Here is a 16,958-nt window from a genome sequence, read left to right as displayed (position 1 = left end):
TTATTTACAAACATCTACACCAATTAAAACTTGTTCGAGGATAATCACTCCAATTATTTAATCCAAAAAAGGTTTAAAAACTCAAAGTTTTCAGAATAAAACCATGTTTTTTCAGAATAAAACGCATAGGGTAGGGGACCAGTGTTTATTACGATTTAAGCAGTACTTACTTATGATTCTTCTGGCCCCGAATAATCGCTTCCTGATTTGTGCGAGATCAGTTCACAAGACGGTACCATTTTTTGAACAATTAAGTGACAGGTCGATTGTGATACATCTCGTCAAGGGAAGCTTCATTCTTTGTTCGATTTTCTTTTATGCTTAAAAATTTGGTTTGTGCGAATGGCTAACCTCGTTGGTCATCGTTTGACACCATATGGTTCATTCCATAGCATTGCTGGTTTTTGAGTTCGTAAATTTAGAATTCTTATCGCCGTTCTCCCTCCACAAGATCCGACGAGGTTCGACTGATAAAAGCAAGATTAATGAATAAAATACTTTTTTCAAGTCAACAGGTCAAAAGTAGGTACATATGCACCCGTTAAATACGCATTGGCATTTTCGATTTAGATTTTCCTTTATTTTTCGCATATAATTAGTTACAACACTTCCAAAAATATTTTTCCATCATTATTCACAAAAAAAGAAGTTTTTTCTTACAAATCCATAAGTGTGATAGAGATTTACACCCAATTTCTGATTTGTAAGAATTGATTCGGAGATAAACATAAGCCACCTATTTTTGAGAATATTTTACATTACCAGAAGGTAAATTTTTTGCGGTGGATCCGGGTCTAGAAAGGCCCATTTACCTCCCTCAATACCTCGTGCACAAACGGAAGTTTTCCTATTGGAGATAGTTGTCTGATCCATCAATGTTCAAGTTTGAGGTTTGATGTTTTGGGTTAGTTATGAGTTTCGATGAGTCACAAACTGTCAGCCAACTCGAGTTTGCCAAATCTCTTCAAGTCGCAATGATTAGGAAAATATATCTCACCTTGGAACATAAAAATACGTTAAAATTACTATCGAATATTTTAAATAGAATTGATTATAGAAATAAGTATGCACGGACGCATAAGTATTTGACTTTGATAAGCCAAATTCTTAAAAAAATCCCCTGATTCGATGTGTATATATTTTTTCCTTACTTCGAAAATGCGACATTTTTCTCCTCCACCTACTAATTCGTGGGCTTCACGTACGCTTCGCATATTTCACGAAGAATTGAAAATTTAACAAAAAGCGTCAAAGTAAATCACTATTAAGATAATACACAAAAGGCCGATTCTTTTCAGGGCACATGTTCAGAACTGTGATTTTAGTTCAAGGTCGTTTGAGGTAACAGAGACTGCCTTTGCAACGCACAAAATTGATGCTATCTAACTGAATTAACAAAGGGAACATCGGGGCGCGTTTCCTAAACAACAAAGGCAAAAAAAAGTTACGGACTTCAGTGTGTGAATGGCTTCTTAGCACCGAGCTTGGACTAATCATTGACGGGGTTACTCTCCTCATACCCTTGAGAACCCTTCGTTGGCCTTCAAACGTGTGGCATCGATTCTACTACGTAATTGGTATTGCAGCCACTGCACTTCCTGAGCAAAAACATGTTAGGTTTGAATCCTACTGAATATTCCAAGCAGTTTTCTCCAACAATGCCTAGCATCCAATGAGCCGACATCGCTTTTTCTTCTTTCCGCACGCGCTTGTGTTCGTACACCATGCCATTTAATACAAGAGTGAAAATACAATAATCGCGTCCAAATGAAGCATATTGATGAAGTGGGAGTGAAACACATTGACAATTTGATTCACAAACATTGGAAAGTAGGCGAGCTCGAGATGGCGTCAGATTCAGTGCCGTTCCTATCTTTTGGGGTCGATCTTGGAAACCCATGCATATGGAAATCACTCGCATAATCCCTCACCCATACTCTCTCTAAACGCTACTTTACATTTCATTCTCCCAATTTTCAGCTTAATGAGAATGGCCTTTGCAGGAGGCGAATAAATTATTTCTCAATACTATCTCAAAATCTGCTCCTCGTTAGTACGAAATAGTACCATTGACCGTATAATGCTGCGATAAAAACATCATGATTCATGGGTAAAATACAATCTCAGAGATACCTAAGTATTTTATTCGTGAAAAAGACAGGCAGGTGAAAATTAATAAGTATAACATCACTGAAACTGATGATCGATGAAACTGATGATGATATTGATCTCCATTAGTAATGATCATATTAACAAGAGGAATTTGCAGTAGGTATATTCGTGCACGATATATAGCGCACTTGCAACGCTATCCACATAAAGCGCACTTCCCAATCTAAAAATTAGCATGTTGCAGTGTAAATTCATTAAAATGCTACACCCGACGTCACTTTTTAAAAATTTCTATACACATGAAAATTAAACTCGTTTGTCCAAAATTTATTTATCAATCAAAACCTATGTTTTTGTCAACTTGTGCCATTATATGCATAGGATAACTCGTGTCATTGTAGCCCTAATGAGTTGCACGAGTCGTCGAAACTATTATTGGTTAACTCTATAATACAATGTAAAAATTTCCAAATTTTTGTTCCATTACTGTGGATGAATACTTCATCGAAATACGATGAGATTCAATCATTTTATCAACACGTTACTAATTATTTCGTATTATTTCCATCGCATTGGAAGCTTGAAAATTTGGTGCCTACTGTCCTAGACATTTTCAACAACAAAACGACTCTGACAAGACTTCTGCTTCCTCGATATCAAAATCCTTCCTTGACGAATCGAACCCAAAAAACCAGTGCATCACAGGGAAAAATTAACCGTTCTTGGAACCCAAATGAATGGGAAACTTCTGGATCGTTGAATCACATTCGCCTATTTGCCTTTTCATTTTCCCTAATTCAATTGTTTTCGGTTGAATAGTGGGCGCCACGATTTGGGCGGACACTACAGTCTGAAAAGGGATGCTTTGATCCGCCATTCAAGCTGAGAGTATTTCTCACGCCATGCATTCCGCTTAGAGAACAAAAACAGGATGCGTCGGCTCATGCAGAAAGCATTTTCTCTCAATAGGGCAAATTTCGACCACGCGCGAATTTTAAGGGGGAACAGCGAAGCTTTTGCCTCCGCTGGAAAACAACTGGGAGGAGCGATTGCTCTCCTCTGCGAACATGTCTGCGATCCATACCAAACATCGAGGATGGTTTGATTGTATTTACGCTTCCAATGCTGATTTATAGAGACCTGGACAAACAACGACATCTGAGAATGGGAATATCCTTGGGAAACTGCGGACCGAAATGTGGCAGAAAGAGAGAGCTCAATCAATGTATTCGTCCATGAGACTGCTTCAGCTGTTTCCACGAACAATAAGGCGTCTGGAATTACTCGTACTTCCGGCCATTACTCAGGTGAACAAGGCCTGTGGCCTCTACAGCTGAGAAAGAAAGTATTATCTAACGAGAAGTAGCTACAGCGGCTACTGCTTCGGGCGGCGTGACACTTTTCTGGACGCCCAAGGAATAAGTTTGGCATTCGACGACGTGATATGATAGAAAAAATTATTCTCAAAGGAAAAGCGACGGGTGTTTGATTTTTGAAATATATGATTACCTTTCCAAAATGAAACCTATTGCATTTGCTAGAACTTGTGGCGGCAGCAGAGTGGGTGTATTTTTTCTATGTAATATTGCGCCTGAATGCGGAAGTAATGTGTTATTTTACGCCGTCTATTCTAAACCTCATTTAGGTGTAATGCTTTGTTGAGTATACGCAGGGGAAGGGGGGCTGCTGTTCGTGAAGATACTGCATAGCATAGTTCATAATAGAAAGTTATATCAAACATTTATATTAATTAATATGCATGATCGATTGGTGAAAAGAAAGAAGGGATATACTCGTATGTAGGTGAATCGACATTCTTAATTTCTAATGCAAGAGGTAGCGATGCGGTATTCAACGTCATTTATATTTGTGATCATCGTTAATTACGCGTTGACATTTTTATATAAACGGACAAAACAAGGGGAAGGTTTGAATAGATCTAAATATAATGCCTCTTGATGTTGCCGGATTGAATTCCAATGAAAATGATCAACAAGAGGAGAAATAAAAATAATTTGGGTCAACATATTTCACTTCCGCCATGGGATATAAATTAATCGTCGATATTCTTATGTAGCTTTATACATACGGTTTAACACGCTAAAAGTTAAGGCCGCAATCAGGGTTTGTGTCACCCGGAGCAAACATGAATTCCAGCACCTTCCCCCTTACAAAGTTTAAGCGTTGTTGTGTTGTAAGAATGATCGTAATTGTTAATAAAAATTCAGTATGCAGCAAATATGTTGCCATTCTGGGGCCGCCATCCAGCGCGACGCCTTTGGCATATAGTATACTGTGCCCGCCCGTCCAAGTTTCGGCTACGCTCTGAGGTTTTAATTCCATACCCAACGTCGGTCGGCAGCTTAATAGAGGCTATAGTGAAATAATTCGATGTTCCAAAAAGGTGCAATAGATGTCATCAACCAATCGAAATTCAACCAAAAGATACAGGCAGACTACACCAGCCGAAATAGGTGGAAGGCGTCCTTTACATATGTGCCTGTGGAGAGCACCGTGCTCGTGAAGGTAACACTTACCTATGCAGTAATAATAAAAGTTACCTTGACCGTTGGTGTGATTTGACGTTAAAGCTCTACAGTTATTCCAAGAAGAAGCAGCACAGTTTCTTTTTTCATCTTCATTGCAATAATATCGGAAGTGATGGAACCCTCTCGAACAAGGTATTTCTGGGAGCCACCACCCTGGGATACCTGGGGATATCAGGGAGTGGATTACTTTAGTGAGCACATTCAATTTAATAAAATAGTCCATTTAGGGCTATATATCTAAATTCCTGCTCACTGAGATTTGGACAGTTACAGAATCCAAAAGCAAAACTAAATAGGAAAGTTAACCATTTTGGCGCAAATGAAGGTTAGAAAACCATTATAAATGTGCGATCATTTTTCATTTTCATAGATGGAAAATATTTTTAATAGTGTATTTTTCGCAAGATAATGCACTTGAACATGATAATAATTCGAGAAATTAAGCATAATTCAAGAAGCATGAATCCTAAAGAGGAATCGTGATGAAGTACATATGCAACCTCTATAAAATAACTTCTCGATGTTAAATATTTATCATTAAAATTTTAAATTAAATGTTTTCAACATTCGGCTATGAAGCAACATTTTTGTAAAATATAAAATTTTATTTGTCACGGTTACCTTTTAAATACCTAAAATGATATAAATTCCTTGAAAGACCCGAAAGAGATTAGCTATTCGCAGAAATCTTGAACTAATCTCTATCCTAGATGAGGGGGGGAGTGAGAGTTTTAGTGCGGGGAAACGACCTATGCACAACTTTCTTTCCCTCAAAACAAAACTTTCGTGCTTTCCGGCAAAATACATTTTGAAATAACTTTCAGGGTAGATAGGTTATCAGTGTGATAAGCTAAACATATACAACATTAGCCGGTAGTGCAAATTTTTCTTCCGGCGTGGACTGGTTATCAGCGTGGTATTCTAAGCAGAATATCAGTGTGGTATGCGACGCAAGTACATTACCCCGCAGGATCTATTTATCCGACGCAGACATTTGGGGAGGATACTGGGATATTTGTTTATTATAAATATGCGCTGAACTATTTATCGAATATCCGTATTTAATCAAAAAAATCGGTTCGGAAACAATTAAATATTGTAATTTTTATATTTGAATGTTTTCTTAATTAATCCGCAGGTCACGAATCGTATATCATTTTTCCTGATAATTACCTCAATCGAATTTAGTAATAAATTTACTTTTCATTGACAGGATATGAATTTTACACACCGCTATTGTTTAAATGCTTCTTCAGTCGGTGTTTACCGTCTTATTACATAAAAGAGAATTATATGAGGTTGGCATAGAATAGAAAACTCAATATTATCACTACTCTCGCATGTCGCGGATTCGCGAGTAAATATTTATTAATATATTGAATTTCTGCGTCACTTTCTACGCCGAAACGGAAAGGCATTTTTATTAGGTTAATTTCCAAAATGTGAGGCTAATAACGTATTATATTTTAAATAAGGGATATAAAGATTAATCAAAGTCATTATTAGCGACCGGAAACTTCCTCAGAGATATCAATTTCTTTGATTGTAGCTCGAAGGCATGAAGACGAATTATGACAGTGAAAACCGAACACAAACACGCAGTGGAAAGCTTTACTTAAAACTTTCTTTCCTCCCTAAGAAATGGGTGAGAAAGGAAATGATAGCTGTAACTGGGATGAAACAAAGTGAAAATGATTCTGAAAACTAGACATGCGTTTCCTTCACGTATTTCTCTCAAGTTGCGAAGGGGTCGGATTGATACAACTTATCGTAGGCATCGGAGAATCCTTGGCGGCACGTTCTTTAGAAAAATTACTATGGATTTTAAAGAAAGGAGGCAGCCAATCATGAAAAATCCTATGCGCATTATAATTACTTCGAAAATAAATGCACACTAGTATTCGGTACCAAAAGTTACCAGCGCATATCTGGAATCCCTAACTGAAAGTTTTTGGATGGAAAAAAACTGGCATTGAGTTTGCTCGATGAAACACGGCTAATGTAAATAATAAGTGGGTTTTGTGAAATAACGGTATCCTATTCATTCATTCATTCAAAATAACGTTCGTACTTTTTAATAAAAGAGTTATTTCAAACGTTTATTATTTTAAAGAACTGTTATTCATGAGTTTTAAGTTCGTATAAGTTGAAAACTCATACATGATTACCATTTCAAATTTTTAAAGGTCCCATAAATAATCGTCGATTGATTCAAGGGCGAAGATAGATGAAACTCACTCGGAGTAATAGTCACTCATTCAAAATATTACAATTCTTGATTAAGATACAATTTTTATACGAAAATAAAGATTGCTAAACTTTAATCGTCAAATTGTCTACTAAGGAATTAATATTTATCATGCATACTGACATATAGCAACGTGGTCTCTGAAGATGGTGGGCTATTTATCTTTCAAAGCAAGATCCTAATTTTGCACATAATTTTTTGAAAGTTGTCTTTGATCCAAAAAAATAAATCACATGTGAAGTTAACTTGGGTTCTAACTCGGAGTCACTAGACAATTTCATGTGAATAACAAATGCAGATATATAAAATTTTGTACAAATAAAATTTCCGACATACCAAGATTATAAAATAATGAGAACTTAAAAAATCTATTCTCATCGCTAATATAAGATAAAAAGAACTACTTATTCAGAGAATTGAAGGAAACATCCTTGTAAATGCGGAAAAAAATAATCAAATGCTTTACAAAAATATAATTAACTGCTGCGTCATTGCCTTGACGACTTTTTTTGGGCGTGGTTCTCAAAATCTTTCTTGTTTTATCTACTCTATTAATGTGGAGCGGAAAACGTTTTTGACCTGGCTTTCGTTTTCTCAAATCCTCGATCTGTCTCAAATTCCTCCCTTCCGACGTTCGTCGCAAATTAGACAGTTATTTCAATGAGTAGACAACTCAAAAAAACGGAAGTTAAACCTGTTTTTGAGTCTATTGACCCTGTTAAAATAATGGCTAATTTTGGTGATGATTAATAGACCGCGACCGTCATTTCATTCTCGAATGCATAGCGTGTGTGCCCTCAAACTTTTTCTGTTTTCCTTGAACTTTCACTTCAATATCGGGGAAGTATTAAGTGTTTTATTGCGATTGTTTTCATTGGACCAAGTTTACTTGGGCTATCATCTGCCTCCCCGTTAATTACCTGTTTTTTCATGCTATTTCCTGATTATTAACGTAAACTATAGAGTCAAATGGTAAAACACCACGAATTCGACGTAGTTCTTGACGCTGCGGTAAAGTTAAACTACTGTCGGTATCCCTGTAAATGCAACTGTAGCGGAATGAATTGACCGGAGGACTAAATAAATCATGCCAGCTGGTAAACAAGGACAAAGGCTGATTACAGTCCTGTCCTCTACTTTTCAATCTGCACCTTGAGTTCATATATAGCTTCGTGAAAAACCTCACGTCGAATTGACGACAATCATCGTTTAGTTCAAAGCACACCCTATTACTTTGCAGAGATAGCAACAGATAGATTGATTTGGAAATGTATATTTTCCACATTTGGTTGTGGATAAATATTGCAACAATTGACGTAATACAAAGTTTACATTTCATTGTAATGGATAATTTAATATTTTGCACAAAGAATCAGAGGATTCACGATCAGTTACCTCTTTATTTCGTAAAACTACTATTCCGAAGTCTAGTACAAGATCAATAAATTTTGAACTAATTTCTCCTGCAAATTTTAAGCATTGTTCTGTCATAGAAACAGTCCACTCCACCGTCGTAAATATCTGTATATACGAGTATTTGTGTGTGTACCTTCATTTGAACCAGAGCTAACATTTTGCAATACGAGCGACCATTCTAAACCATGAACTGAACCATTTTCAAACATGCTTAACATGTTCATACCCAGGTATTTAGTGTGGAGTTTATGGTCATTTTATGCTGTATAATATTTAAATTAGGACAGTTCAATAGAGAAACCTTTTCCGGGTGAAGTTCAGTGCTTCGCTCAGTGATTATAGAAGCTCTTCAACAATGAAATAAGACAAGGAAGGGTTCAACAAGAAAAGGGAAGCTAACATGATTAAGCAGCTACATACATTTGCAGCTAATATTAAAACATATTACTTGCGAGAATCATTGAGTAAATTAGGATTCGCATAATATCTCTCGGCTATAAAAAGGCATTGGTAATTAAAGTAACAAATGTTTATGCTTTGTAGTTTTATCATCGATTTCTCCGTCGACCGGATTTAGTGTTAGCTTAAAAGTAGAACGAGAACCTTTTGGCGTTTGAAAATTGTGACACAGCAAAGCACACGACGTAATCCTGACCCAACCATTCTGTCCGGGACATCGTATACTTTTTTTCCCGAATCCATGACGGCGAAATTCTACTGCGTTACGCTATCTATTCCTTTACTTGTTAGCATGAATATTTAATAATTTAAAATAAGGAATGACCCAAAAAAGTTTTTGAAAGATGTTTACATATCACCATGACCCTCCGTGGCTCGGTGATAAAAATGTATATCTATAATACTCGTTTAAAAATAGCTCATCTTATTTCCAAGTATCAGTAAATAAAGGTTAGTTTCCAGCTGCGGTCTCGTATTTTAATAATGTAGAGCAAGATGAAGGGATTAAAATGAACTAACTTATTCCTTGAGCTGGCCCCTGAAATGAGGCATTTCCGAATGGTGTAGATTGCACACTTTGAACGAAATATTTAAGATATTCACTTCAAACATGAAATCAAATAACCTTGCCTTTATTTCACCTTCAACTGTTTTCTTTTTTTCCACATTAGAAAGCGCGCGTAGATGCTTATCTCGTTATGCCCTTGCTCGAAACTGAAAGCCTTATCGAGATGTGTTTTTCCTTTTGCTCTGTTGTAAGAATTTGGTTTGCGCTCTAATCTGCGATTTTATGTAGCAGAAGTATCAATCATGCCCTAAAGGTTCGCCATGCGAAGGAGAGATCACTAAAAACTAGGAAAATATTCTTAATCTCAAAATACAGGCTTCCGCAGTTTCTTTTATTTACTACATTACTCATTTTCGGGATTAGCTCCGGAATTTTTAAGAAAGAACATTCGCTCTCCTTTCTTCTTGATGACGCTCCCGGTAAGATGGTTGAAAAGTTGAGTACTTAAAAAAGTTACAGCCACTTCCGAAAATGAAAAATGTATTAGGAAATATACCTAAAAGAAACAATTGGGCTTCACATATCGTGTATGCATCAGATCAGATAGGATTCTTACACAATTTTAAACCAAAGCCCATGGGCGAACGTTCAAAATTTCAATACGATATTAACGTAAAAAAACCTATGAATAACTCGCCAAAGGAAACCGAAGGCACAAAAATAGAGTTGAAACAACGCTCAAGGGTTGGGTCATAAGGCATGAACATTTTATCGTCGACAATCTCGACAATTCTGCTCGTGCTGACAGATGATATACTAGAGGACTTATAATCTTCTACGAAGAGACAATAAATTAAACCTAATGGCAGAGGTAACTCCGAATTTTGCCGGCACATACAATCAATCACAGTTGGGAGATCATTCCATTCTCAAACCGTAAAGACCAGAAAGGTTGCTGATGTGAGTACTGCAAAAACGCCTCCAGAATCACTTCCTCATATCTATTTGTAGGCACAAACGGATCATCTTGACACCAATGGCTTTGATGCTATTATAAAAGTTTATTATAATCACACGTTATCCGTACTTTAGTTCTTGGCTGAAAACGCTCTATCTCTAAAAATTAAAATAGTTATCTAACTGTGAACGGTTAAGCTGTACCCATCCGTGATTATTATGACATAAAAACTAAAAGAGAACAGACAATTTTAACTACAGGATTTCCCAAGTAAATTAATAAAATGAAGAAATAAAACCACGCGTTTACGTTTAGTCCATTGCCTTTCATTAGAATGCATCCCGTCCCTAATCCTACCCCTCTACAACCCTCTCCCTCGAACCTACGCCCTTTGGTTGCGTACAATAATTTATATTGAATCATGTAATATTGAATTGAATCATATAATGCACACTTCACAAATTTAAGGAAAATAATTTTCCTATTGCATTTCCTACTGAATCGAGAACGAATAAATGATTTGCAGCAATGAATGTATTGTAATACATTCACTGCTGCAAATAATACAGAATGGAGAGTATTTTTCTCCCACCCACCGATATAAAATTTCTCTAAAAATTATATTCAATACCCCATTGAATTTTTCAGCTTAGGTACTTTTTGTCAAAGTATAATAAATATTTATAAAATAAGCGAATAACATTTTTTACTTGTGGCGCATCGTATAAGAATCGTTACCATTTAAATTGAAAAGTTTGCATTACGCTAGTATGTTTAAAACTGTTTCAAGTATATTTATCTTTAAAAATGGGCCCAATTTTATTTTGCATGGATTCAGAAGTTTCGCGGTTGTTTGCTTCGATTTCAAGTCTATGGCGACGAAATGATATGACGAACTCCCTTACCTGCCTACCTTAAGAGTTATCATTTCGTGGTCTTATACTTTTCATGAATGTTTACAACGTTACTTACAGCCTTTATTTTTACTTCGCTCAAAATTTAAACAAGAACAAAAAGAGTTAGTGTGCTAAAGTTTAGTTTTACTAAAAATAAAAAAAGAATAAATGGAATGGAAGAAACTATGACATTTTCGAGCGGGCATGAGTGACAACCTCAAAATAGGCCTTCGAGAAAACTGAAAAAAGCATTATGTGGTTGCAGGGCAACGAAAAACAAGTTCAAATTAAAAGATTAAATAATGACAACATTCTTTAAAAATCAAACGCCTAAAAACCTCGCAAACATTTTCAAAATCAGTTTCAGTGCAAAATTGCACTGACACGCTGAAAAAATTTTAATTCTGAGCGACTGAAATGAAGAAAAATTCACGAAGAAAGCATAAGAATACCTATGCATCCCAAACTAATCAAATATTGCATCTCAAGAAACATTTTTTTTCCGGAACATGAAAACAAGAAATATACGTATCAAATGAAAAAGGTGCAGAAAAGGTCCTTTCTGCAATCGCCACAGTGACGGGTAAACATATATTTTTAAATCGTACAAGTTCTTACTTTCTATACGATTCGTTCGAATGCCCATCTCTCTTATCCTATATCTAATTTCCAAAGCATACATTTATGAACGGTTAAAGATGCGACAGTGAAAATGAAAACGATACGCCAAATTTGACCATCACCCGTACCTAAGGACTGAAAATGTCGTCACAGATCGAAGTACTGAATAAATAACCACAGCACAGGGGCTACAGATTGGTACATAGGTAATTACGAAATCTAAATTTTCTCATCACTGAAACACAATTTGACTCAAGGGCTCGTAAACACAGGAATGACCAGACGCTGCCAAAAGAACTATAACTACTGTACCTACAACGAGCTCTTGAATGGGCGATGGGTGAGATATCTCTGCTTTTCTACTGGGCTCTTCCCTTGCTACCCAAATCTAACCTTAGAGGAGGCCTCCTTAGTGTAAAAAATAAACAAAAAGTTCCTCTGCGAGCTTACGCCCACGCTTAAACGTCTCTCTCTTGGAGATGGATACCCACCACCCCTCCCCCAGGGCTCCCACCACTGACACCCAGAAGCGAGAAACAATGGTGGTCTCACTTGACGTAAATGGCGATGTGTCCTTCAGTTATTAATGAGCAAAGATATACACGGTGCAAGTACATTACGTGATCTGTTTAAAAAGTTTCTGAACATTATTTATTACAAAAAAATACTGTGCAAACAAATTATTGGTCAGGGTCCCCTTCAAATTAGCCGCCTCCTCAATGAATACATTTATCCCAACGGAGTCTCCACTTTTTGAAACAGTCCTGGAACGCTTCTTCCGGATTGTTCATCAGCTCCCCCGTACCTGGAGTGGTGGCAAATCTTTTCCCTTTAAGCGGCGTTTTTAGTTTGGGGAACAGGGTAAAGTCACATGGAGCCAGCCAGGCCTGGTGAAGGGATGGGGAAGCACCGCGGTCTTGTTTTTGGCTAAAAACTCTGTTCTGTTCGAGTTCTGAGAGACGAATGAGCCGGCGCGTTGTCGCAAAACACTCGCCGCTCCTCCCAAGTTCAGGCCGTTTTCACCCGATCTCTCTCATAGGCGTTTCATAACCTCCAGGGAGTACTCCGTGTTGACTTTTTGGCCTTTAGATTGGTTTTGTGATGCAAAACCCCCTTTGCATCGAAAAAAAGTCAACATAACCTTGACATTCGAGCGAAGTTGTCGAGCTTTTTTGTGGCGGGGGAATGCTTCGCCAATCTGTTGTGAAGATTGCACTTTTGTTTCGGGGTCATATCCATAAACCCAAGACTCATCACCTGTTATGATTCTGGACAAAAAGGTTTAATCCTCTTCAGCTCAATCAAACATTCCCTGACGTATGAAATCGATGTCGTTTCTTGTCTGTCGTCATCAGGCGAGGCACGAATTTTGCGACAACTCGACGACTCAATTTTTCAGCCAGGATTTCATAGCACGAAACATTCGAGATGTCACACTCTTCTTCAAGTTCTCTGACAATCAAAGTTCGAATTGCACGAACAAGATCGTTCATTTTCTCGATGCGGGAGTCGGCCGATGTTGATGGTCTTCCGGAACGCTCGTCGTTTTCCAATGATTGCCGCCCCATTTTGAACCAGGTAAACCACTCACAACACGCGATACGTTTCATAGCCTTGGTAATCAACTCAAAAGTGTTCGTGAAGGATCTGCAGAGTATCACGCAGAAGTTAACAAAACAACGCTGCTCCTTCAAAGAGCTCATTTCCGCTTTTTCGCCGCACTCAACGAACACCCCTTCACATATAAACAGCTGTAACTAATCAAAAGAACGGTTGAAAGCGATATTTGATAAGTTTATGAGGACACAACGCTTCCAAGTGGATTAAAAAATAATCAACTGGAGGCACTTTATTAAACAAACTTGGGACCTTTTTGAATAGACCGCGTGCATGACCTATGCTACGAGATAGGTTTTGAGCATTCGATACCAGTAAACGTAACTGACATGTTTGCTGCGTTTTTTGCTATTTTTTGTTTCGCCAAAAAATACCAACTCTTATATCAGGATAAAAGTCCGTGAAGTCAAAACGTTCCACAGGTCATGTAAACATGTATGCCCCGCATCAAACAGGCCATATTGCAACCCTGTGGCTCATATAAGATCATTAGCCGATAGCGATAAACAAAACAACAGAATCTTGTTCAAATTCCAAAGAAACTGCGGGAGATGCCGCAACAGTAACTTTTAACGGAGTCATCCGCTAATGTGCATTTCAATGCAACAATTTCAGAGCGTAAAAATCATTCGCCTTGACTGGGACTCGAACCCAGATCCCTCAATATCCGGTCGAGTGCTTTAGCCACTTAAGCTACCGAGGCGTCCTCTTAAACTCTGAAATTTTGGGGCTTTTAAAGGAACTAGATGTTATGACGAAATACCGTACATACAATGTCACATGTATTCGTAGTCGTGCGCGAGGCGCCACTGTCCACGAGGTTAAAGCCAACTTTAAACACGTATGGTGTTTTCCCTTTGACAAATTCCAAAGAAACTGCGGGAGATGCCGCAACAGTAACTTTTAACGGAGTCATCCGCTAATGTGCATTTCAATGCAACAATTTCAGAGCGTAAAAATCATTCGCCTTGACTGGGACTCGAACCCAGATCCCTCAATATCCGGTCGAGTGCTTTAGCCACTTAAGCTACCGAGGCGTCCTCTTAAACTCTGAAATTTTGGGGCTTTTAAAGGAACTAGTTAAAAGCCCCAAAATTTCAGAGTTTAAGAGGACGCCTCGGTAGCTTAAGTGGCTAAAGCACTCGACCGGATATTGAGGGATCTGGGTTCGAGTCCCAGTCAAGGCGAATGATTTTTACGCTCTGAAATTGTTGCATTAGAATCTTGTTCATTTCGAATGCCAGATTTGATTGACAAATTAGAGATCAGAGGACTTGAGGCGTTCATAAGAAATATAAATCAATATAGTTAAGCCGAAGATATACTACAAACAATAAATCCAATTCAAAAAAATTCAAAAGAAAATATTCGTTATTTTGCGATATCACTTTAAATATCATCACATGAGACACATTTCCTCAGAATAAATAATGGAGCTAACTTACAGCTGCAAAATAATAATTCCTTGTCAACTCATGATCTGGACGACTAAGAAAGGCTACACCAACTAGCCGGTCCCATGGGTTGGTAAGCAACGTGAATGAAACAAAATCCGGCCATAGTACTGCCAATAGTTATAGCGAAGGTAGTGAAGTCTAGCTTGACGATGTACGATTAGACGCGGCGCACGCCATAGGAAATGTAAATAAGGGCTAATTTTCCATTTTCTTAAGTAATTAAATATGGATTAGTGACTCCTCTGTTTTCGAAGGATGAGGTTATGCTGGCATAATCGAAAACACTAAACTGATGAAATTAAGCGAAAAATATGACATTAAGGTAACACGCTACATAGCTTTACAATATTGTTTCCAAAGCCCAAATGAGAGGAGCATGATTATTTCAGAGGAACACGCTGTTCTACTTGCATGTTACATGACCCTAACAATAACCAGGAGAATATGTTCGTAACTTTGGATAGCGGTATTGAAAGAGTGAGTAACACTGATTTACAAATATTATACACACAAGTACCTCTTATGTTTAGTAGATTTTACACTTTAAATTAACCCACAAGTTAGTTGATAAACGTAATTTGAAACGCTTTCCCGTCTCATTTCTTCGTGAGAGATCAAACTCGATTGACTGCCGTTCATTGGACACATTTACGGGTGTTACAAGTTTTTTGCTCCGGTGGGGAGCTTAATTCGAACGTGAGCGACCGGAGAGTCCTTCGGTTTTGCCCCAGATTCAGTACCCAGAATGAGCTCGTTTCAAGCCAGTAGGCGGAACAACTATCCCAATTATAAGAGTAATTCAAATCGGCTTGAAGGCGTAATGAAATCAACTTAACATCGGAAGGGTTTTAATTTTGGTAGAGAAAAAACTATGGAATTGTGCAAAGGTTATATAGAAATAATATGATTCACAGAGGTGCAGTAACGGAGAATATTCGTGAGCTGTGTACTGAGGAAGAATGAGCACATTAGTTGAACCGTTTTTTAAGACAAAAAAAAGATTAACGTTGCCAATTATAAAAAAACGAGTTATGCGTTTAAATTAATTTCTACCACTTGAAAAATAAAATTCAATTCCATAATACGTGTGAATTAAACAATGTGCTAGGCTCAGAGGAAAAATATATTCTTGCCACTCGATTGCAACAACTGCAACGCCTTCACTGGGCCGTAATGTGGCATATTTTCTTTCTTGCATTGAGTATTAAGAAATTTGAGAATAGGTAGAAAATCGAAAAATGAGTAATGAATAACCTACTTAATTATTTCAGAAGTTCAGGTCCAATTGTTCTGAAGAATAGTGGTTTTCAGGTAATGTGATAAACAATTCGCCAATTCTCGATTAGAAGTTCTTAGTTTTGAGAGCGTATCATGTTTACCGCGGACCATCCCCTGTGTAGCAAAACTAAACTAGGAGGATCGACTGCGGTGATGCTACTGGCAGGCACAGAGAGAAAATGGATGGCTCACAAAAAGTACTCGATCTCGACACCGAGCACTTGGTAACGTTTGTGAATATACTTTCACCGTCATTAGAGTATCGAACATCTTTTACAAACAAGTTCTATAGTCGCATTAATTAAAAATATTATAATATCAGTCTTTCGCGTGGTGACTGGGTATTTATAAAAAAACAACCAGGGCCAGATCATTGCCGAATGCATTCATCATTTGGCATGACTGAAATTTAGGAAATCAATTCATGTACCCAAAGATGGTCAGGCAATCAATGAAATTGAAAACGATCTATATTTTCAGGGAAAACTGAATTATCCTGCTCACAATTGAAATTTATTCCTTAGACAAGTTAAAAAAAAAAAATTAAATCTTTTAAGGGGATCGAGATGGTGCGGGGGCTAACGTACTGGCTTCCCACCCTGAGGGCGCGGGTTCAAATCCCGGCGGTGTTGAATATTTTTCAGAGGTATCTCGATCCCTACTTGAGGTGCTTTGTGGAGGGCACTTTGAGTGAGTACGCCGTCCGTCGGATGGGACGTTAAGCCGCGGACCCCTTGGCGCCTTTCGTAAAGAGTAGGCTAATGCCGACGCCGGGTTTCTCTCCACCCTTCATCCTTTCCTGTCCTTCCCCTATGGCGCAAATGACCTTAGCTGTCGGT

General features: G+C 37.8%; 1 protein-coding gene across 1 annotated transcript in view; it reads left to right on the top strand.

Moving 5' to 3' along the window:
• The window catches only part of LOC139693616 (uncharacterized), a 39,059-nt gene that overhangs the window by 20,705 nt on the left and 1,396 nt on the right, over positions 1–16,958 (top strand). The window lies entirely within an intron of this gene.

The sequence above is a fragment of the Hetaerina americana genome, unplaced genomic scaffold (assembly GCF_022747635.1).
Source record: "Hetaerina americana unplaced genomic scaffold, ioHetAmer1.1.p SCAF_5, whole genome shotgun sequence".
Taxonomy (NCBI): Eukaryota; Metazoa; Arthropoda; class Insecta; order Odonata; family Calopterygidae; genus Hetaerina; species Hetaerina americana.
Note: the sequence above shows the minus strand (reverse complement) of the source record. Positions and strands in the feature narration are given on the sequence as shown.